Consider the following 23092-nt stretch of genomic DNA (forward strand, 5'->3'; position numbering starts at 1 on the left):
CTTTTTAAAAATTAATAATAACTGAAAGGTAGTTTGGTAAGAACATTAGGAATCAGACATCTTGGGTCTTAGATTTGGATCTATAATTAACAGGTTGTATGACCTTAAGAAAATCACTCACTGATACTCAGAATAAAAGGATCAGGCAAGATGCTGGTTACAATTCCTTCCAATTTTACAGACTTCTATTTTTGAGGATTTGTATCAAATTCAGGCCCATCAGTACATACATAGAACAGACACTTCATAAATGGTATTGAGCCAAACTGAGGTGAACATTAGGAAACCAAACAAAAAACATACAGTCGTCCTTGAAAGAAGTCATAGGTCACACTTGTGCATACTTGTGGGAGACTGTCTCAGAGAGAGATTAATACCTGACTCAGTCTCTCTTTCTCCCTCTCTCTTTCTCTCTCTTTCTCAGGCCCCTCTTTAAAAAGCCTTAAAACTGATTAGGCCAGACCCACCCAGGATACTGTCTAACTTAAAAACAACCGATTCAGTACTTTAATTACATCTTTAAAACCTCTTCATAGAAGCACTTTGATTAGGTCTGGTAGAATAACTGGGAAAGTGTGTGTGTGTGTGTGTGTGTGTGTGTGTGTGTGCACGCTTATGTTTACAGAAGTCTCCTGTTTCCCTTCTATTCTCCGGCTCTAATGAGAGATTATCTCTTGTGGTCTCTTCTATTAGGAAGGGAATACTAGAGAAGGAATTCTGGATACATCTGTAGTTTAGCCCAACCTCACAGACCACAGAGCCATCCTGATGACTAAGAAAACATTATGAAGGAAAGAAAGAGGAAACTAATATTTATAGCCAAGCACAGCAACCATCAAAAGGCACACAATGCAGTTGTTAAAATACCAGTAGTTGAAATGAACTTGCCTGGGTTTGAAGCTGGGCTTGTGAGTAATACTCTTGGCAAATTTCTTGATCTCTCTTTGTCTCAGTTTCTTCTTTAGTAAAAGAAAAGATAAAATAGCACCTAACTCCTAGAGATGCTGGGGGGACTAGAAAAATCACGAGGACTAGATTAGAGTGCATGCCTGGTCTACCGTTATTATTGTGTGCTACCTACTTTGCATACTCTTCCTCATTAACTAGCTCACTTCATCATTCAATAAATATTCATCAGTATCTACTGTGGAGCCACTGGAGACAGAACAAAGGACAACAGCCATGGCCCTGCCCTCGGTGAGTTTGCAGTGAACAAATAAGTGGTGAACAAGTAGGAAGTCATTCTAACAGTGTGATCAGCACCAGTAAGTTCACCATAACCCAGTGAGGTAGGTAATATTATCATTCTTTTATAGATGAGTGAGCCAAAATTTATTGAAATTAAGGAATTAGCTCAGAATTATATAGTATACTAGTTTGCCAGTGCTGATGACAAAGTTCCACATACTACGTGGCATAAACAACAGAAACTTGTTGTCTCACAGTTTTGGAGACTAGAAGTTCAAGGTCAAGGTGTCTGCAGGGTTGGTTACTTCTAGGGGTTGTGCAGGAGCGTCTGCTCCATGTCTCTCTCTGAGCTTTGGTTTGCTGGCAGTCTATGTGTCCGTTGGCTTGTAGAACATCCCCCCATCTCTGTCTTCACCTCCATTCACATGGTGTTCTCTCTGTGTTCACAGATATGTCCCAATTCCCCCCTTTTACAAGGATACGAGCCATAATGGATTTGTGGCCCAGCCTACTCCAATATGACCTCATTGTAAATAATCAGGTATGTATGACTCAATTCTCAAATAAGGGGTTAGGACTTCAACATGTAAATTGGGGACGGGGGCACAATTCAGCCCATAACATATAGATCCTAGGTAGCAAAATAAGAAGTCAAACCCAAGTCTGTCTGACCTGTCTGATTCAGAGGCCATGTATTACCCCTCTTCACTCTGGATAACAGATGTATAATGGACTATTGGAAGAAAACTAGGGACCTCAGGGTCTATTCTTGACCTGTGAGAAAGCCCTGTGAACAGCACCATCTAATCAATGTTTTGCAGGTGCATCAGACTGAATGGCCCACTGGTATTTTTAACTGACACTCTAATTTGTAAAGCAAAGTGCCACTCCTCATTTGGTGACATCTACAGCTTATGTCCACCAGAAACTTAAGACCCATAAACATATCAATGTAACCAATTTTGAAAGTAAATGGGGCAAGTTTATTTGGCAACTTCTGCCCATTTAATATTAGCCTGCTCCTTTACAAGAAAAGTTCAATTAGTGTGTTAAGATGTGGAGAACATGTAATTTCTAGTTTAGACAAATCCAAAGGGGTTGGCAGCGTGTACTTTGATTGCATTTCAAGTATCCTGTTGGTATTTTAACCATGCCGCTGCTTCTCTCTTGAAACTGCTTCATGATTTCTGTTACTCTCTTATTGCTTGCACCAAAAAATGGGGAGATCGTGCTTAGGCCAATGTCTATATTATTCATAATATTTATAATCATTATTTTAAAACTTCAGCATTCATTCCAGCTCAGGTCATGATCTCGCAGTTCATGAGTTTGAGCCCTGTGTCCTGCTCTTTGCCGACAACCTGCTTCAGAATCTGTGTCTCCCTCTCTCTCTGTCCCTCCCCGGCTTACATTCTGTCTCTTTCTCAAAAATAAATAAACGTTAAAAAAATTTTTTAAAAAGAAAGAAAACTCTTTCCAACATCCACCTCAGAGAAGGGCATATGAGGCTGTCCATAAATATGTGGAGAATTGAACCATATTTCCAACATCTTTTTATTTTATTTTATTTTATTTTATTTTATTTTATTTTATTTTATTTTATTTTAGAAAGAGTGTGTGAATGGGGGAGGGAGGCAGGATGGGGAAGGGGAGAGAGAGAGCAAATGAATTCCAAGCAGGCTCCACACTCAGCCTGGAGCCTGACATGGGGCTCTATCCCACAATCCTGAGATCGTGACCTGAGCCGAAATCAAGAGTTGGTCACCCAACTGACAGAGCCACCCAGGCGCCCCCTTTCCAACATCTTTAAATATGAAATGTACCTAAAGACTAAAGAACAAATTACAATCAATTACAATTCATTCATTAGCTTCTGTCACTTGAAACCTTTTTTTTTTAGTTTATTTATTTTGAGAGGAAGTGGTAGGGAGTGGCAGACAGAGAGGGAGAGAGAATCCCATAATACTTCATGAAGGGAAAAGTTTGAATTATGGGGTATTTATTACAGATTTATTACTTTAATGTATATTTAATAACTAAATTACACACAATGACTAATTATAATAATTTTTGACATAATTATCAACAGACATTTCTGAAAACCTACTTACTTCAGGGCACTCAGTGCCATGGGCTAGAGAAAAGAAGGGGTAGATAATTATTTAGTTGGAGAAGTAAGTCTTAATATAACTAGTCAAGATCTTGAAAGGATTTCCTTAAATGACTACATAAAAGTGATTTGTGTTAGCATTTCAGTTGTTTCTTTGCCAGCTAGAACTTATAAGTACTTGGAAAAAATATTTTCCTAACTAAAATAATCTTGTACTTATACATTAGTATATACTACTAAAGGTCTATGAAGTCATTTTATTACAGAGAGTATAAAATTAAATTTTAATTAGTATCTGTGTGAATGACACAAAATTTAAAATTAGCAGTCTGAATTGATGTGTGTCTCCCCTTATGTGTTTGTATGTGTGCGGTGTGGCATTTATATATAGTACTCACAGGAGACCCCAGCATCTGGGGTCAGTGTGTTAAGAGGCTGTCAGGCCTGCGGGTTACTCAGATTAGAAATATCCTTCATCCATTTTACAACTGGAAACTGCCCCATTCTTTGTTACTTCATGTTTAGAAGTGTAGAACTATGTTTTCCCTCCCCTCCTGACAATCCTGGACATCGCCGGTACATAGCATTTCTTTGGTTGACAGGTTGGAGCAGAGCCCTCCAGATACGTCTACTTATTTAGGGCTCAGGAAATGGATCTTTTTCAAAATTCTGGGTTATCATTAACTATGGACTGGCCCAGGCTGAATAATATGGTGCTGGGCACGATGGTGTTCATTTTGTCAGTCCCCTGGCATGATCCCCTCCTTTGGATGGAGTCAGTTATTAGGAATCCAAGTCCGCGCGGAATTCAGTATTCATGAGGATTTGAGCTGCCGCGGCATAGAGGGGATTCCAACACAATCTCATGACTGAGACACTTTGAGGGAGCCTGGCTGACTAATAGAGAACAGCCCTGACCTTCAACCCTACAAATTCAAATGCAATTTGTCATCCAATATAAAATGAATTTGGTCATGTGTAATCCTGTGCGATGGAGAGATCTTGTCCCAGAAAAACTCACGGATGTGAAAGAGGGGCATTGAAAAATGAAATCCACAAAATGCTTGAGAAGACTCATCAATATGCTAATAGCAAATTCCTTTTCTAAAATAATGGGCAGCCCTGTGATTCCGTGGGCCGTATAGACTCCGTCATCACACAAGGGGTGGAAGTGAGAAATTGCTGCTAGTTTTCTGCCCTCCGTGGAATTTGAATTCTGTTTTTATGATGTGTTATGGTTTTGAATTTTTTATGTTTATTTTTCACTGTCTCCTTCTGTAATTTAAAATTAGACCATTCTATAATGATTATTGTGTTCTACCTCTCCCTGGATCACTGAAGAAGTAAGGTTGCATTTCAGTAGTCTTTCTCTTGTTCCAGAAACTTCTTTCCTCTGAGGTCTTTTCTGAGTGAATCAAGAGCCAGGACTGGATGGAACTCATCCTCTGGGAGAGGCTCAGAGAACCATACCTGAAATTAAAGCACAAAATCACTCAAACTCTGTGAGGGTTTCAGGATATTCACTCTCCTCTCACGTCTCAGGACACTCATTCTCACTCACTAGGGAGTGTTGGGGGGGGGGAGTTTAATGTTTATTTATTTTTGAGAGAAGGGGGGCAGAGAGAGAATCCCAACCAGGTTCTATACCATCAGCGCAGAGCATGGGCTCGACTTCACGAACCATGAGATTATGACCTGAGCCAAAGTCGGACACTTAACCAACTGAGCCAGCCAGGCAAGCCTCCACCTAGGGAGTTTTTGACTGCATTCTCAAAGTAAATTCCCCTTTCACTCAATTTCTAACCAGCTTAAGTGTCACCATTATTTGTGTAGCAGATATGAAGACTGGAATGTCCAGGAAGCCCTATGAATTATGACATGCATCAAGTTCTTTTATTTGATATTTGGGGTTCATTATTAACATCCACCTGAAAGCTTTCTGCTATAAAATAGAGCAATCTCATAAATAGCTACAGATAATTTTCCAGTGGGTTCTTTGCATAGCATACACTTTTCATGGAAGTTACTTGCATGATAAGAGTAAATAAGAAAATGTCTATGGGTTTATTCTTATTCTATCTCCAAGTGTTTTTTAAATTTGTTCCCATGCAAGACCAAGAAAATATTCAAAACTTCCACCCTGATCTGCCAGAGACACTTCTTAAGGCACAATAAGTTATCCCCAGTCTTGTCCTCTGTGACTGTAAGAGAGGTAGCTCTGCTTTCTAGAGATCTACTTGACCAGGGAACTCGTGGCCCAAAACTGACCATGACCGAAGGAAATCATTATGCTGTTGAATATTTGGAAATGTGAATATTTTTCTAAAAAGAGTGGTGATAAACATTATATTCAAGGGTGAGATTTCTGCGTGTGTTTGTCATGAACCCTACCTATGGGGTCCCATGTTCCTCACCTCCCCGTACACATCTCATGCCTTAGTCACAAATTTCTTATTATCCCATAATAGCAACATATACATTTCATATCCCAGAGCCATTGAATACTCTATTTCCTTGACTTGTAATGACCTTCTATTCTCTTCTCTGCCTGGCAAATCCTCCCCCAAATGAAGAGAATCTGTAAGGCTCACAAGCAGAATTAGCCCCTCTGATTTCTGTGCTCACACAGAACCTTAGACACACTTCTATTTCTGCACTTGAACCTCAGTGTTAGAATTGGTTGCTGGTGGGTCTGCATTTCCCTCGGTGAAGGACCAAAGAGGAAAAGTATCCCTGTGTTCCTAATTTCTATCACAGAGCCGTCCACAACACAGCTACCACTCCCTGAGGGAGGTAGATCCGTGATACTTGGGGAACCCATCCTTCTGTCACACCACGGGCCCCAACTTTGCCACTCCTGGGGAAAACTGTACTTTCCATTCAATAAAAATACTGGGATTTGTCTGCAAACTTCACACTCGTTGCCAAATCATTCCCTCACCTTCAGCCGACTCTTGTCCCCGGGCCTCACTTTCACCTAGCGGCACTGCACTACAGAGCAAATACTCACCTCTCCATACGGCTGATTTGGGGGGAAATGAGTCTAAACCACACAGTGGGATGCAAATCTCAGTGTGACTCTTCCCTCACATGGCAAAATCCGATGCTCCATTTGTTCTTTTTGATAAATGAGTAGTCAAGATGCTCAGGGACAGCATCAAGACACGATCACACATGTTCCAGCTCATTCTAGGCTACAAGCTGCTTGAGAAGAGCAGCCTGTCTTTCCTATAATCTCACAGTGGGTCCCACGTCTTGGAGGGCAACATAATGGTTAAGAGCACGGGCTTTGGCATAGGACAGACATGGGTTGGAATCTCAGTTCTGTCATTAACTGGTTATGGGACCTCAAGAAAACTACTTAACCACTTGAGCCTCACCATGAAATAGATGTAATAATGATAATAATACCTGGATTATTAAGCCATTGTGAAGAATAAGTGAAATGTTTGCTAAATACTTGGTATAGTACCTGACAGTACAGTAGACGGGGCAGATGACAATGATCATGACTCATCTGAGCATCCTCTAAATATTACTTGCTTTGGCCTATCGTCATCTCACAGGTCTCCATGAAGATGCCATATTCCCTCTTAGCAACCTAACAACTCTTATAATTTAGTGTTCTGACTTTGGGTCCTACTTCCTTGACAACAAGGAGGTGGAGGGAAGGAGGAGACGGTGAAAGTTGCTGTTTTCAAGATGGGGGCATAATACAGCAGCTCACTCACTGACTGACTATTTCAAGTGCATGATTCATATGTGTCTTTCCTGTGCCAGTGTTGAGCATTGAACAACAGGGCTGAGAAGAAAGAAAAAAAACATTGGAAGGGAGGAGAAAAACATTACAGGGCTGGCAGGGGGCGTATGTGGGAAGGAATCCTAGATTCTGTGCTATTTTCTTGAAGTAAATGTTGGATATTGGTGTCCTTTACTTGGGAAGTAGAGGGTTATTTATTTAAGGGGCTATGCATCGACATTTGAACTCTTTTATGGGAATTTACTTATTTTATCTTCCAAAAATGTACTCGTTTTCCCCTAAGTTGGAATTGTAGACCGTCACCAGGTAATTTAAGGAATCAGAACCTCCTCCCTGGTGGGACGGAGCTCAGGCATGTTCAGAAACACCTTGTGAAACACACTTGCCACATCACCCCCACGTTAGCATCAGCATTTCTGGAAAGAGGACTCAAGCTGGGTTCCCCTCCCACCCCATGCCCCCCAAAGGGAAATCCAGGTCTCCAGGAGGGCACCAGGGTCATCCCTTCACTGCAGATTCCTTAATCCAATCCTTAAGAAGATGCAGAGAAAGAACGGGCACACAGCAGGAGCTGTGATGTTCTTGTCAGGAGCTTGTGAGGCTTTCTTTCATCTTACTAAAATTATACCCTTTCTGCTAAGATAGAAAAGAAAACTAGAAATTGGTAACTGAATCCCACGCAACCCCTTCCAGTACAAGGGCATGGAAGAGGGAAGCGGCTGATCCATCCTTCTAGGGTTACAGTACTATTCATGCAGAGCTTCTATTTCCCACATCACCCCAACACGCCGAGGGTTTTGCTCAGCCCCTGAGAGATGGGAACCATCCTGAAGGATTAAAATAACGCAATCAAACACCATGTGTTAAAAACTTTATGTACGTTATTTTTCTTAACTCTCCCAACATCCCCAAAGAAGTCGGTATTGTTATGATTTGGTGTTTTTACATCTCAAGTTTCCAGATGATACTTGGGGAGGCAAAGAAACCAGACCGCAGTTAAACAGCTAGCAAGTTTCAAAATGGGGATCTGACCCCAGGCAGCCTGGCATCGGAGCTCACACGGTTAACCTGCATTCCAACTTGAACTTCAGAACTCCATCCTGCTGGGTCACGATCCTCTCCGCATTGTGGAAGGACTGTGACCCTCCTCATCCGCAGCTGCTCTGAAAGCAACTGATGTGGCACTTAGCAGCCAGCTGGCCACGCGTGGTTCTCATCTGGACCCCCAAGGCCACCTCCCTGACCCCTGCGTTGGATTTCAGGAAGGATTAGAAAGCACGTCAGGCCGTAGCCACACCCAATATTGGTCTCCCCAGGTCATGGACAAGCTGGACTGTGATAATTTAGCAAAGAAATAGGTTCACCTGAAGGGTTGGTTCATGTTGGGCAACTTAGAAATGATAGCTTTAACTATTCTGTCTTAGAGAGGTTGCTATGGCAGAGCCATCACTGAGACTCCTGAGGGGGCATGTCAGACTCTTGGCGGATCACCTTCCTTCCTCTGCCCTTTGTTGCACTGCCCTTGCTTCCCCTTCCTTCCCCTGTCCAAGCAAGCCCTGCAGGGCCTGGCCTGCTGCTCCTTCACTCACTTCACTCATCAGGGTGCTCCAGGGCCCAAGAGATCCTGAGGGAGGAGTTCGGAGATGCAGGGACCCGATGCCTCTTCTTACACTGAGTTGCCAGTGGCTGTCATTTCCCATTTCTGCATGTCAGACCCTCAAGGGCAGGAACTGTGCTCATTTTCTTTTGGATTACCAGCGACTTAACCCAGTTGTCTAGTATATGTAAGATCAATATATATTGTAGTTTAATTAATTAGTAGTTCTCCTTACAGATTTCTTCATGACCACATTTTACTTATCAGCTTCATTTACCCTCCATACCAGGAATGAAGTCTTATATTCAGTGTTATGCATTTACATTAGTTTACAATATTTATGCAATATCATACATGCTCGCCCATCCACACTGGTGTGAAAATCCTTGAAGGCAAAAACCATATCCTGCTTACCTTTAAAGGTCTGCTGCAATGCCTTACACATGGTTGGCTCAGTGGTGGGTTAGTTGATTTAAGTAATCTCTCTATAAACAGAAACTGTATGCTTAGATGGAGATACTCACCCAAGGCCTTCTACTTCTAATAAAGAATTCAGGAGTAGAATTCTCTCTAATTTTGTCAAATTATAGGAAAACTTTGCTTGAGCTAGTATGGCTTTCACAGGAATTCACAGGGTTCAAATTACATTGTAACAAGAATGCCTTTTGTTGCCCACTTGGGGGCCCCCATTCCCAAAGCATAGGCTTGCCACATCTTCCCACCGTGTGTTGGATTTTCATCTCAGGATATGACTAGGACTCTATTCGTCCTTAGCCTGATCCAGTCTATACAAACTATACCAGTCCTTATAGTTCCCTGAGAGATTGCAGCTCCTTGTCTAAGGCCAATTTCTGTCATTGTTGAAGCCATGAGAATTACTCTTACCACGAGCTGTGGAGTTGAGACAGATGGATCTTCCCGTCCAAACACTCTTTCTAAGCACCAACACAAGTGTCCACCAGCCCCAAATGTCTTGGACCCTATGCTCTCAGGTGTCATGTTGGGGCTCAAACATCTGATTCTCAGGACACAGAGACCTTTCTTTTCTTCTGTCACACCTGTTTGGATTAGAGTCCGCCACAACACAAAAGAGCTCATTCCTCCTCTGCCACCATAGAACTTGACAGCCTAGAGTTTGGCCACAGAAGGATCCTAATGCATGTAAAGATCTGATTGGCCTCCCTAGGGTGAAGGAAGACCTGACCTTAGACACAGAAAAACCTTCCACTCCGTCCTAGGAAGTTAGTATCTTCCCTCCTCCCCACCACTTGCCAGGCCGCCACTCTACCCCAGCCCAGAAGAGGGGGCCTCCTCCCTTAGCAGTGGAAAATAAAACACGAGGAAGGCCTCCACACGCCATGACTTGCACTCGTGCTGCACTGTTGTGCTACGGGTGCCACATGGATCGTTCGTTGCCCCCTTTTGTACAAGGCTTCAGAATTCTTTTGCCTATGTGTTGGGACTGCAGGAGTCAAGCCAAGAAGAGAAAAGTAAAATAGGAAGAAAGGAAGTCAGTCCTGAACAAAACAGAGGAATTTAAAACTGTCAATGAGAATGTACTTAATGCGACCGAATTGTACACAAAAAAAAAATGAGGTGGTAAATTAAGGTGGTAAATGCTGTTTTGTGTATTTCACCAAACACACAAAATGATTATACAAACAAGATCTGCATTGGGGCAAGGGATAGTTGTAACAAATTGTTTCAAGAGTGTGTGCCAAACCTGCTAATGTGCAAATCAATCTCTGAATATATTTAATCTGCTAAAATATATTTAATGTCTAAATATACAAAAATATTTTTATATATTATTATGTAATATATTATTTATTATATATTATATTATACATAATAAATATAAAAATAAACACAATAAATATATAATTAAATATATAAATATAATACATAACAAGTATATGTAATAAATATATAATATAAATATTAATATATATAATATATTATATAGAATAAGCATAAATATATATAATACATACAACAAATAATAATAAATAAATATTAGAGTATATAATAAGTATTTATATTCTATATAATAAATATGTATTATCAATATAATTATAATTATCTATTACATATAATATATTAAGTGAAATTGACTAGTCATAAGCCACAGATGTCTTCTCTTCTCTCTGTTGTTGTCAAAACTACACTCCATACACATAGCTTTAAGTCTGTCAGCTGTCTCAGAAATCATCAATTTTAGGATGGGGTCCCTGAGATATTTTATCAAATCCAGTTTTTAGAAGATAGATTTTGGGCTCTGTTCATGTGCACATTATCTCAGATTGCACCCAAGCAGAAAAACTACAGACTGGTGTCTCTTTCATTTCAGATAAAAACATGGCACAAGCAAAACACTCTAAATGTCTATCCTGATTGTCTATTTTGTGTAGATATCAACTTGCATTCTGCGCCCCTAACTGTGCACCCACTCGCTTTTCTGTGTTTAGCTGAACACTTGGGTGAAATCACCAGGCGCCGGTGTCAATTGCCATACTTCCTTAAACACAGGCATCAGTCAGGGTACAGACCATAAGCACTTTGAAAAAGCCATACATTAAGGGGCAAGAACTGCTCGAGGAATCACAAATATTTATTCTAAACCGGGTCTTAGTTTAGCTTTCTTCTGACTCGGGCTGTCTGCTGACATCAGCCATTTATCCAACATCCCAAACACATTCAAATAGGAGCCAGCTCCTCATACTGCCAGCTGGTAGTCTCCTCTTTTTTTTTGGGGGGGGGGTATTTTGTTTTTAGATTTTGGTTTAGTTTAGTTTAAGTTTTATTTAAATCCCAGTTAGTTAACATACGGTGTAATATTAGTTTCAGGCACAATTGAGGGATTCAGCACTTACACACAACACCCAGTGCTCATCACAAGTGCCCTCTTTAATCCCCATCATCTGTTTAAACCATCCCCCCCACTTCCAACCATCAACCCTCAGTTGTTCTCTATAGTTAAGAGTCTGTTTTATGCTTTGTCCCCTGTTTTTTGTCTTTTTTCCCCCTGTTCATCTATTTTGTTTCTTAAATTCTATATATGAGTGAAATCATAGTATTTGTCTTTCTCTGACTTATTTCACTTAGGATAATACTCTCTAGCTCCATCCATGTCACTGCAAATGGCAAGATTTCATTCCTTTTTATGGCTCAGTAATATTCCTACATATGTATACACCACCTCTTCTTTATCCATTCACCAGTCAGTGGACATTTGGGTTCTTTCTATAATTTGACTATTGTTGATAGTGCTGCTATAAACATTGGAGTGCAAGCATCTCTTTGAATTAATATTTTTATATCTTTTGGGTAAATACCTAGTACTGCATTTGCTGGATCATCGGGTAGTTCCATTTTTAACTTTTTGAGAAACTTCCATACTGTTTTCCAGAGCGGATGCACCAGTTTGCATTTCCACCAACAGTGCAAGAGGGTTGACCTTTCTCCACATCCTCACCAACACCTGTTGTTTCTTGTGTTTTTAATTTTAGCCATTCTGACCGTTGTGAGATGATATCTCATTGGAGTCTCATGATAATCTCTTATCATTATATTTCTGTGGTGTTGGTTGTTATTTCTCCTCTCTTGTTCATGATTTTAATTATTTGGGTCCTTTCTGTTCTCTTTGTGATTGGTCTGGCTAGGGGCTTATCAAAGAGCCAGCTCCCACTTTCATGGATTTGTTCTATCATTTTCATTTGTTTGTTTTAGTTTCTATATCATTTATTTCCTCTCTAATCTTACTTTTGCTGGCTATAGATTTCATTTGTTCTCTTTCTAGCTCCTTTAGGTGTAAGGTTAGGTTATTTATTTGAGATTTTTCTTGCTTCTTGATGTAGACCTTTATCACTATATACTTCCCTCTTAGGACTGCTTTTACTGCATTCCAAAGGTTTTGGACCACTGTGTTTTCATTTTCATTTGTTTCCATATATTTTTTTAATTTCTTCTTTGATTTCCTGGTTGACCCATTCATTCTTTAGTAGGATGTTGTTTAACCTTCATGTATTTGTGATCTTTCCAAATTTTTTCTTGTGGTTGACTTCAAGTTTCATAGTGTTGTGGTCAGAAAATATGCATGGTAAGATCTCAATTGTTTTGTATTTATTGAGTACTTGTTTGTACTGTTTGTACTATTGAGGTATGATTTATGAACTAGTATGTGATCTATTCTGGGGAATGTCCCCTGTGCACTTGAAAAAAAAAAGTGTGTTCTATGTCCTTCAACTGATGAATGGATCAAGAAGATGTGGTTTATATATACAATGCAATACTACATGGCAATGAGAAAGAATGAAATCTGGCCATTCGTAGCAATGTGGATGGAACTCAAGGGTGTCATGCTAAGTGAAATTAAGTCAAGCAGAGAAGGACAGATACCATATGTTTTCACTCATAAGTGGAACAGGAGAAACTCAAAAAAAAATTTTGGGGGGGTTTATTTATTTTTGAGACAGAGAGAGACAGAGCACGAGTGGGGGAGGGGCAGAGAGAGAGAGGGAGACACAGAATCCAAAGCAGGCTCAGGCTCTGAGCTGCCAGCACAGAACTCAACACAGGGCTCAAACCCACAGACCAAGAGATCATAACCTGAGCTGAAGTCAGACACTTAGCCAATTGAGCTACCCAGGCACCCATGTGTAACAGGAGAAACTTAACAGAGGACCGTTGGGGAGAGGCAGGGGGGAAAACAGTTGGGGAGAGGGAGGGAGGCAAAACATGAGAGTCTCTTGAATACTGAGAACAAACTGAGGGCTGATGGGGGAGGGGGAGAGAGGAAGGGGGATGAAGAGCATGGAGGAGGACACTTGTGGGGAGGAGCACTGGGTGTTATATGAAAACCAACTTGACAATAAATTATAAAAGAAAAAAAAAGAGAAAGAAAGTGAATTCTGCTCCTTTAGGGTAAAATGTTCTTAATATATCTGTTAAGTCCATCTGGTTCAGTGTGTCATTCAAGGCCATTGTTTCCTTGTTGATTTTCTGCTTAGATGATCTGTCCATTGATGTAAGTGGGACTGTAAAGTCCCCTACTATCATTGTATTATTATTACTGAGTTTCTTTATGTTTGTTATTAATTGTTTTATATATCTGGGTTCTTTGTGTTGGGGGCACACATATTTACCATTGTTAGGTCTTCTTGTAGGATTGTCCCCTTCATCGCAATGTAGTGCCCTTCTGCATCGCTTGTTGCAGGATGGTTTGAATCTAGTTTGTCTGATATTATTGTTACTTGGCTTTCTTTTGATATCCATTCACATGATAAATGTTTATCCTCCCCCTCACTTTTAATCTGGAAGGGTCTTTAGGTCTAAAATGAGTTTCTTGTAGGCAGCATACAGATAAGTCTTATTTTTTTTGTGCATTTGGACACCCGATGTCTTTTTATTTGAATGTTAGTCCATTTACATTCAAACTATTTTTTAATGTTTGTATATTTGTGTGTGTGTGTGTGTTTGAGTTAGAGAAAGAGTGTGTGCATGTGTGCCAAAGGGGAGAGGTAGAAAGAGAGGGAGACAGGATCCAAAGTGGGCTCTGCACTGACAGCAAAGAACCTGATGCGAGGTTAGAACCCATGTACCATAAGATCATGACCCGAGCCTAAGTCAGAGTTTTAACCAATGGAGCCACCCTGGTGCCCCCAACACTCAGAGTAATTATTGATAGATATGGGTGGGTTTTTGTGGGTTTTTTTTTTTTCCATTTTATTACTTGTTTTGCAGTTGTTTCTGGAGATTTCATCTGTTCCTTTCCTGTCTTTGGCACTTTTAGTCTCATTTCCACTCAAAGAGCCCCCTTTATTATTTCTTGCAGGGCTGGTTTAGTGGTCATGAACTCCTCTAGCTTTTGTTTGTTTGGGAACCTCTTTCTCTCTCCTTCTATTCTGAACGGTACCCTTACTGCATGGAGTATTCTTGGCTGCAGATTGGCTCTGTGTTTATGCTGAAGGGTGGGGGAGGGAAATGGCATCAGCCAACTCCCTTGTCCCCTGGAGAGGCATCTCTGTGAACACTACCTTTAAGGGATATGTTCCAAGGAGATCAAATCTCCCCTCCGTGTGCCCCTGGTGTTCTTCGGATGGCTGTTTCTACACCATCTGCCCCCACCACCAGGGGTGCTTGCATGCCTTCTTTCCAGGAGCAGGACAGTGCCCCCAGGGTCTATCCCAGCCAGGCTCACGGCCTTTAAAACTCCAGTCTTTATGCCCTGCTAGTTGCAAGAAGTCACAAAAATCATCCCCTCTCATTTTTCCAGCCCATGGCTTTGGGGAAGTGTTCTTGTGCATATCCCTGTGCATTCCATTTCCTCTGGCCTTTGTCCATGGCCAGGCTCCCTCCCCTCTGCAGTACCCATGATTCATTTCTCCCCACATCTATGCACTTCCTACCTTCTTTGATGGGGCCTATTCTCTGCCTTTAGTTGTGAAGTTTGTTCTGTCAGTCTTTAGGATGATTTGGGGGTATTAAGAATGGTTTGATAGCTGTGTTCATAGGACGAGATGAGCTTAGGGTCCTCCTACTATGCCTCCACCTTAGCTTGCCTCCTCCCACAGTGTAATGAGATTTTAATTTTAAGTAATCTCTACACACAATGTGGGGCTCAAATTTATAATCCTGAGATCAAGAATTGCATGTTCTACTGAATGAGCCAGCCAGGCATCTTCCAAAGCTCTAATGGAATCATGTGAGTGAAATGGCTTTGTAATCCACAAATCACTGTACAGAAGCCAGTTATTATTAAAATTTTAAGTTATTACTTAGGATTCTATAATATGTCTATTTATTTTCTAAGATGGGGAAGCTAGACTTCCCCTCTCCTGAAGCCTCAGGCCCTAAATGGGTTGAGAAGGCAGGAATTAGTGATAATCAAATTTGTATCCATAGCTCTAATCCAGTGGCCAACACAAATGGCCCATCAATTACATGTTGTTGACAGATGAGTTTGAGTGGAGGAAGTTGGGACCTGCCCACAAGCCAGGAACACGGAAGAACACTTTCTGAACAGGAAAAACATTAGCGATGACATTCAAAGAGGATTCAAACCCTGGCTCAGCAACAAAATGAGAAAACAATACCTTCACTTTGCTGGTCATAATGGGGATAGAAATGATGCATGCAAAGCAATTGTTTAGATTCCTAGAGCCATGGAAACAAGTTACCACACACTGAATGGCTTAAAACAGCAAGCATCTATCCTTTTATAGTTTCAGAGGCCAAAAAACTAAAATCAAGATGTCAGACAGCCACCATCCTACCAATGCCCATCCTTGCTTCTTATAGCTTCCAGGGGTTCTAGGCCATTCTTGCCTTGTGGGCACACAGCTCCAATATCTGCTCCTATCTTCACATGGCCCCACCCTCTTCTCCTGTGTCTCTCTTTGGGTCTTTAATAAGGACAGTTGTCATTAGACTTAGGGTTCACCAGCATAATCCAGAATAATCTCATCGCAAGATTCTTAACTTAATGGCATCTGCAAAGACCCTTTCCCCAAATAAGGTCATATTCATTCACAGGTTCCAGGGATGAGGACATAGACTTCCCTTTAGGGGTAAGACACCATTTAATCCATTATAACATCTAATATGTGCCCAGCATAGAGCAGCCACTCAATAATTAGCTGCTAGAATAACAGTTATTATTACCATTCTCAGCACTGAAGAACAGGGCTTTTTGTCGCCATCACCCAGTCCTTCCTTCTCTCCTGGCCTCACTCCTGGTAGGCAAGGAGCTTAACCTGAACAACACATCAAAGCAGTGTTATGGGTGTGATCATATTTACCAGGAGGGATGTGTGTTTGTTTTGTCAGTGCTCTACCGTGACAAATAGAAAAGACCAAATCTACCTCTGAAGAGAACTGTTTACAACCTACCGCCATCTCATATTCTCAGGAAAAGTCATCTCCAGAACTTTGACCTTCCAGAAGGGGGCCAAGACAGAGATGGGAAGCAGTAGGTTAGAGGGGCTAAAAACAAAAAGGGAGGAGACCAAGAGGGGAGGAATCCCTGGATGCCTGGCTTGAGCTGACTGTGCACGAAGAGGAACAAATATCTGCCACCATCATTTGGACTTCGTATATGTTCATTATGAAACACTGGTATGTGTTTTTATAATGATGGACTGCAGCTGCACATCCTCACCCCCTCCCCATCCAGTCAACTCTCTCACTTTACATCTCATATTTTTCAGGCTGCATGGTGTACTCAAGCTTCCTTCCTCAAGTTCACTTGTTCAAATCCCTCTAAAGGGAAGATCTGGTCCCCCATCTAATCCCTGTGTTGGAGACCTTAGCTGGAACCAAATAAAAACAACAGGGCTTGATCGGAGTGGAAGGAGGATCAAATGGCCTCTGAATTATGTGGAGGTTGCTGATCTTTTGCTTTCTTGGGCTTTGTATTACCCTCCACAGCTCCATTCCCTTCATTCCCTCTATCCTTTCACCATCCTTTGCTCAACCCCATGCCCATGCTTTTAGGTCCAATCCTCATATCAGAAAACCCAGCCAAAACTCAGTCCCACCCCAGACTCTAGGTCAGCCTCAGTCTTGGTCAATACAAAAGTCTGGAAGACAGGGTGGAGCAGCATCTCAACCTTTGTCCCTGGTTGTGATCTCTGGACTGTTTTAATCTGTGGTCTTTGCTAGTTGTTCTCCATTTGTTTACCCCCAAATCCACCCTGTTTACCCTGCTCTGTACCAAGTTGACTCCTGTGGAATACTTTGCCTAGGCTCCATTGCCAAATGACTTGACTTCAGCTGGGTTTGGCCAATGGGAGGCACTGGCAGGAGATGGAGAGTAGCAGTAAAAAGAGGTCAGGAACTTACCTGCTTCCATGGTGCACCTTCCAGCATCCATCATGACTATGGTTCCTACCAGACAGATGTTCTTCTACAACTCAGATCCCACTGGTCTCAGGTGATATTACTTTCCCTTCACCCTTCGGTGCTAAGGATGGTAATAACATTCCACTGTTGGTTTTCTTAGGGTACATATTTCATGATCCTGTCTGCTTCTTTGACGCTGACCATGAAGTCTCTTCATTTGAATGATTTCCTAGCAAGAGTCTTACCAGTTCAAGGTCAAGCGGTCTTCTCCCTTCTCCTTAGGTGCTCATCTTCATTCCTTACCTGATACTTTGGGTATTTCTGGGGAAAGGATTGGTGGCTGTTGTACTAGGCCACCTAGGTCTCTTTCAGGACTACGACACTCATTCCCCTCCTGGGGAAGGTGATCATGGCTAGTGGTGCTCATGGTTGTGTCCTTCATCAGGAATTTCCCTCAGCAGAAGAGAGCCACCTTGCCCAGGGTCAAATCCTTCCCCAAACAAGCACAGTTCACATCCAGTGGCCCAATGATCAGTGGGGAGAGTGGTGAGGTATATAAAGTGATATTTTCTTGCTTCGGGGTTAGAAAACCTTGAAGGGCCTTTCCAGCTCTAGCTCTCCATGTGGGCTGAAGATTTCATTGACACTGTATTGCTCTTCAGCTCCTCTGCCCTTCATTCTGGCTATTCTCCCTCGTCAGTGCTGCTCCTAACAGCACTCCCCAGTAAACTTCTTGGGCACACACCCCATTGTAGTGTCTTTTTCCCAAGAACCTGTCCTGAGACAATGGGCTCCTGACTAAAGTCCAAGAAGCAGTCTCTCAACTCCACGCTGCCAGACTTTGAAGACAGTACTTCCCAGACTAGACTAAATTTCCTTCTGTCGAATTGAATCCTAACCACAGTTTGCCACTCACCTGTCTGGATCTCCCACTTGTTCCCCAGTCATCAGAAATCCCATTAGTTGGTCCTCTCTCCCTCTGCAACTAGAGAGTCCCATGTCTCTGGTTTGAACCATCTCATCACCAACTGACCTCTGGCTCAGATATTCTTCCTCATAAAATAATAAAAATGCATCTCAGTTCACACTATGTTCTCAGCACACTACCAGGTACTAGGGACACAGAAATTGATAAGAAGTAATTTCTGCTTTTGAGAGTTCAAACCCCAGATATTCCACTTTATTAGCTATATGACTTCATTAAGGAGACTGAGAAGAAGTGGCTAGAAAGGTAGGAGGAGGATTCAAAGAGAATGGTGCTCTGGAAGTCTCCTCAAGGAGGAGGGAGAATATATATACAATGGAGTATTACATGGCAATGAGAAAGAATGAAATCTGGCCATTTGTAGGAAAGTGGATGGACCTCGAGGGTGTCATGCTAAGCGAAATAAGTCAGGCAGAGAAGGACAGATACCATATGTTTGCACTCATAGGTCTAACAGGAGACCAGGAGAAACCTAATGGAGGATGAGGGGGAGGGGAAGAGGAAAAGAGAGCTGGAAAGAGAGAGGGACACAAAACTTGAGAGACTATTGAATACTGAAAACGAACTGAAGGTTGAAGGGGGGAGGGAAGAGGTGGTGGTGATGGAGGAGGGCACTCGTGGGGAAGAGCACTGGGTGTTGTATGGAAACTAATTTGACAATAAACTACTTAAAAAAAAAGGAGGAGGAAGAGATCAACTGTGTCAGATGCTGCTTGATAGGTCAAATAACATAAACACTAGGAATTTTCATTGGCTATGGCTATACAGATGTTACCAGAAAGCTTGAAAAGAGGTGTTTTAGTGGAGCAGTGGGGGCAACAGCCAAGTTGTGGAGTAGGTTCAAGAGGGAAATGGGGCCAATGATGTGGAGATGGAGTGCATGATGTAGAGTTACAGTTTTGCTATAAAGGGAGACAAAGCAATGGAGTAGCAGATCCTAAGAGGAACAGGAGATTTTGGAACAAGTTTTTTTACTGTTAAAATGCTCAAGAGGAGAAATTTTGATGGTTTGGGAATATGGCAGCTGGGGTGAGAGGAGATAGAGATGCATCTGGTGCACAAGTGAGGATGCTACTCTTAGGAGCATGGAGACGGAGTGGAGGAGGACAGATAAGCAGCCTCATAGACCAGAGTCTGCCCTTCTATTGCTTCCATTGTCTCGATGAAATAAGGAGAAGTTGGTGAAAGGCACTAGTGATTTAAGGACAAAAGAAGTGTGTAATTCGTCACTCGGGAGAATGGAGAGAGAATGAGATTAGTTGACTAGGGCTTGTGAATTGGGCGGTTGGGATAATTCAATTAGATAGTAAATGAAAAGCATTTAGAGGAGCCTGGGTGGCTCAGTCAGTTAAGCATCCGGCTTCAGCTCGGGTCATGATCTCACGGTTCATGGGTTCAAGACCCACATTGGGCTCTGTGCTGACAGCTCAGAGCCTGGAGCCTGCTTCAGATTCTGTATCTCCCTCTCTCTCTCTGATCCTCCCCTGCTCACGCATTCTGTCTCTCAAAAATAAATAAAAAACATTAAAAATTTTTAGAAAAAGAAAAGCATTTAGCACAATGCTGTCTATATAGTGAACACATTTAAAAATAGTTATTATTAGGTCAATCTGGTGATGACCTCAAAGTACTTTGAGAATATGGAGGAAACATGCCTCCCAGAAAAACTGGGGAGCTACCCCCAGAGGCAGCAAATTCAGAGCTGGTCTTCAGGAAAGAAGAAACAATGTAACAAAGAACACTGTGCTACACCTAGTACTACTACTGAGAATGAACCAGCTGGTGACCTGTTGGCGTAAATAGTTTTACTGGAACACAGTGACACCCGTTTTTCTACAGATGTCTATAGCTGCTTTCAGGCCGTCATGTCAGGTAAGTATTGCAGTAGAAACCGCATGGCCTGCAAAGCCTACAGTATTTACTATCTAGCTTACCAAAAAAAGTTTGTTGATCCCTGAACATAGAATTAGATAAGGAGACATTGTGGACCTAAGAAAACAAATTAGAGACACAAATAATATAGGATGAACCAACTAGAAACAATGAGGAAGAAAAGCAATACCACTAGAAATAGAATTGCTGACCTAGAAGAAATGCTAAAACCGTCAATAGCCAATGCAGTTTGGGGAGGAAAAAACTTGTGGATTAAAGCAATCAGAAGGAAAACAGAAAAACATCGACAAATCTTACTCTCCAACTCTCCATATATTTAGAACAGCTAAAGATGATGTCAAGGATATTTAGTATTCCTAAAGTAGAGAAAAAAATATGGAGTAAAAAGAGTAAGAATTAATGTATAATAAAAGAAATTTTCTAAAAATGCAGAAAGAACTGAATCTGTCGCCCTGAAAGATCATACTATGTTCCAGGAAATCTTGATCTAGGACATCACACAGTGAATCATATTCTGATTCAGTTTCAATAATCTAGAAAATCTTCAGACATCCAAGCATAAATTGCAAATGACCCACAAGGGATAAAAATTGTGAGGAATCATATTTCCCCACAGCAACAATTAATACCAAGACACAATGGAATAATACCCATAAAGCTCTGAAGGGAAGAAAATATTCTTATTTTTCTTAATCTCTCAACCTTAAAACAGTCGTTCCCGACATAGTTGCACATTGGGATCTCTGGGGAGTTTTTAAAATGTCCCATGTTCAAAGGCCACCCAAATCAGCTGGATCAGAATTTCTGGGAGTAGAGCCTGGATAAGGGTATTTCTCAAAAATTCACCAGGAGACTCTAAGTGAAGGTGATTTTAAGGCAGGATACTCAAAGTGTGGTCCCTGGTTCAGCAGTAACGAGCGTGGAGCTTGGTAAAAATGCCAAGTGCCAACGCCCATCCTAGACATTTAGAAATAAATACAGACCTATCTGTATTTTAACAAGCTCTCCAGGAAGTGTAGATTTGAAGTTTAAAAAGACATGAGGAAGAATCTGTCTCCATTTTGTTCACATTATTGTTATAAAAACTTGTTGGCTCTGATAAAGGGTTATCTTTTGGTGTGGTTACTTACTGCTTCTTAGAAGACCAGGGAATGGGGTGCCTGGGTGGCTCAGTCGGTTAAGCGTCTGACTTCAGCTCAGGTCGTGATCTCGTGGTTTGTGGGTTCGAGCCCCATGTTGGGCTCTGTGCTGACAGCTCAGAGCCTGGAGCCTGTCTTCAGATTCTGTGTCTTCCTCTCTCTCTGACCCTCCCCTGCTCAGGCTGTCTCTCTCTCTGTCTCTCAAAAATAAATATAAAACATTAAGAAGAAGAAGAAGAAGACCAGTGAATAATCTCTGTATGAGTGACCAAGTAAGGCAGAAGCCAACACTCATGGAGAATGCCATTCAATGCCCAAGGTCTCTGTTTATGACCTAAGCTCAAGTTTCCTCTGCAACAAGATCGTATTTGGAAGCTTCTTTTGTTAATTCATCTTTAGAAGATGTGGGTTTTTCTAAGTTGACAAATGCTGTAGATAAGAACGAGAAGTTTCCTGCAGAGGAATCTTTAGGAAAGAATATCTCTTTAGGAAAGAAGGTCAAGGTCTAGATTAAGAGATAAATCTAAAGATGGATTTAAATATATATTAATAAAATATTATAAAATTAATAACATTTGGATTTTAGCAATGTCTTCTGTTGTATTTAAATAATTTTTCTTATATCTGGGTAAAATTAAGTTAACTGACTTTGACATAGCATGTATAAAATGGTCCCATTACAATAAAAGTATTTCTGTATCTTTCTGCAAATATACAGAGAAAGATGTTCACCTAATGTTATTTATGACTGGTGAGATCTGAGATGATATTTGAATTTTCTCCTTCTGCACTGTTGAAATTCCTGAAATGTAAATTATTCTTCCAAAAATACTAACGTGATTTTTCTAATAAAAAAAAAACAAAACCCTGGGCATGCCTGAGTGTCTTAGTTGGTTAAGCGTGTGCCTTTGACTCAGGTCATGATCTCATGATTTGTGAGTTTGAGCCCTGCATTGGGCTCTCTGATGTTTGCACAGAGCCTGCTTTGGATCCTCTGTCCCCCTCAGCCCTTGCACCTCCCCTGCTCACGTGCTCTCTTTCACTCTCAATAAACAAAAAAAAAAAAAAACAAAAAACCATCAATTCATTAATTTGATCAGGATGATAAGAATCTGTGCACCAGCTCACACCAACCAAATTCACAGACTGTGAATCAGAATTGCAATACATTCATTAACATACCCATTCCTGATCTAAGATATGTCATCCAGACAAGGCACCTACATTTTGGGTAATATATTTACTCAGGACTCTAAACTACATACGTGAGGGTTGCTTAATGAACATAGAATTAGAGAAAAGACAGTGAGTCTTGTCTTTGTAGGAAATTTTCTTGAAACTATTGTTGAGTAACGATTTGTCTTTCACTGAAGTAATTATTCTTTCTAAAGAACTGCTTTCTCCTCCTAAAATCAAGACTCCATCTTCCCATCCTAAGTATTTATCATAAGGTACAATTTCCCAAGATTATGATTCACATTGCTTACCCTGGAGGAATTTCCAAATCACAGATACAAAAAGATCATTTCTGGCAAGATTGTCTTCAATCTCAAAAATAAATTTAACATCCATGGTAAGC

At 41.2% G+C, this 23092-nt stretch overlaps 1 long non-coding RNA gene across 1 annotated transcript in view; it reads right to left on the reverse strand.

Annotated features, from left to right (window-relative positions):
- Positions 1 to 16340, reverse strand: part of LOC115278775 — a 20117-nt gene extending 3777 nt beyond the window's left edge. Inside the window, exons 1-2 of the long non-coding RNA XR_003903098.1 lie at positions 16318 to 16340; positions 4620 to 4768 (exon numbers count right to left, since the gene is read on the reverse strand). This is a non-coding gene — a long non-coding RNA (uncharacterized LOC115278775). The remainder of the gene's footprint in view (positions 1 to 4619; positions 4769 to 16317) is intronic.
- Between the last annotated feature and the right edge of the window lie 6752 nt (positions 16341 to 23092).

Source organism: Suricata suricatta, chromosome 15 (assembly GCF_006229205.1).
Source record: "Suricata suricatta isolate VVHF042 chromosome 15, meerkat_22Aug2017_6uvM2_HiC, whole genome shotgun sequence".
Taxonomy (NCBI): Eukaryota; Metazoa; Chordata; class Mammalia; order Carnivora; family Herpestidae; genus Suricata; species Suricata suricatta.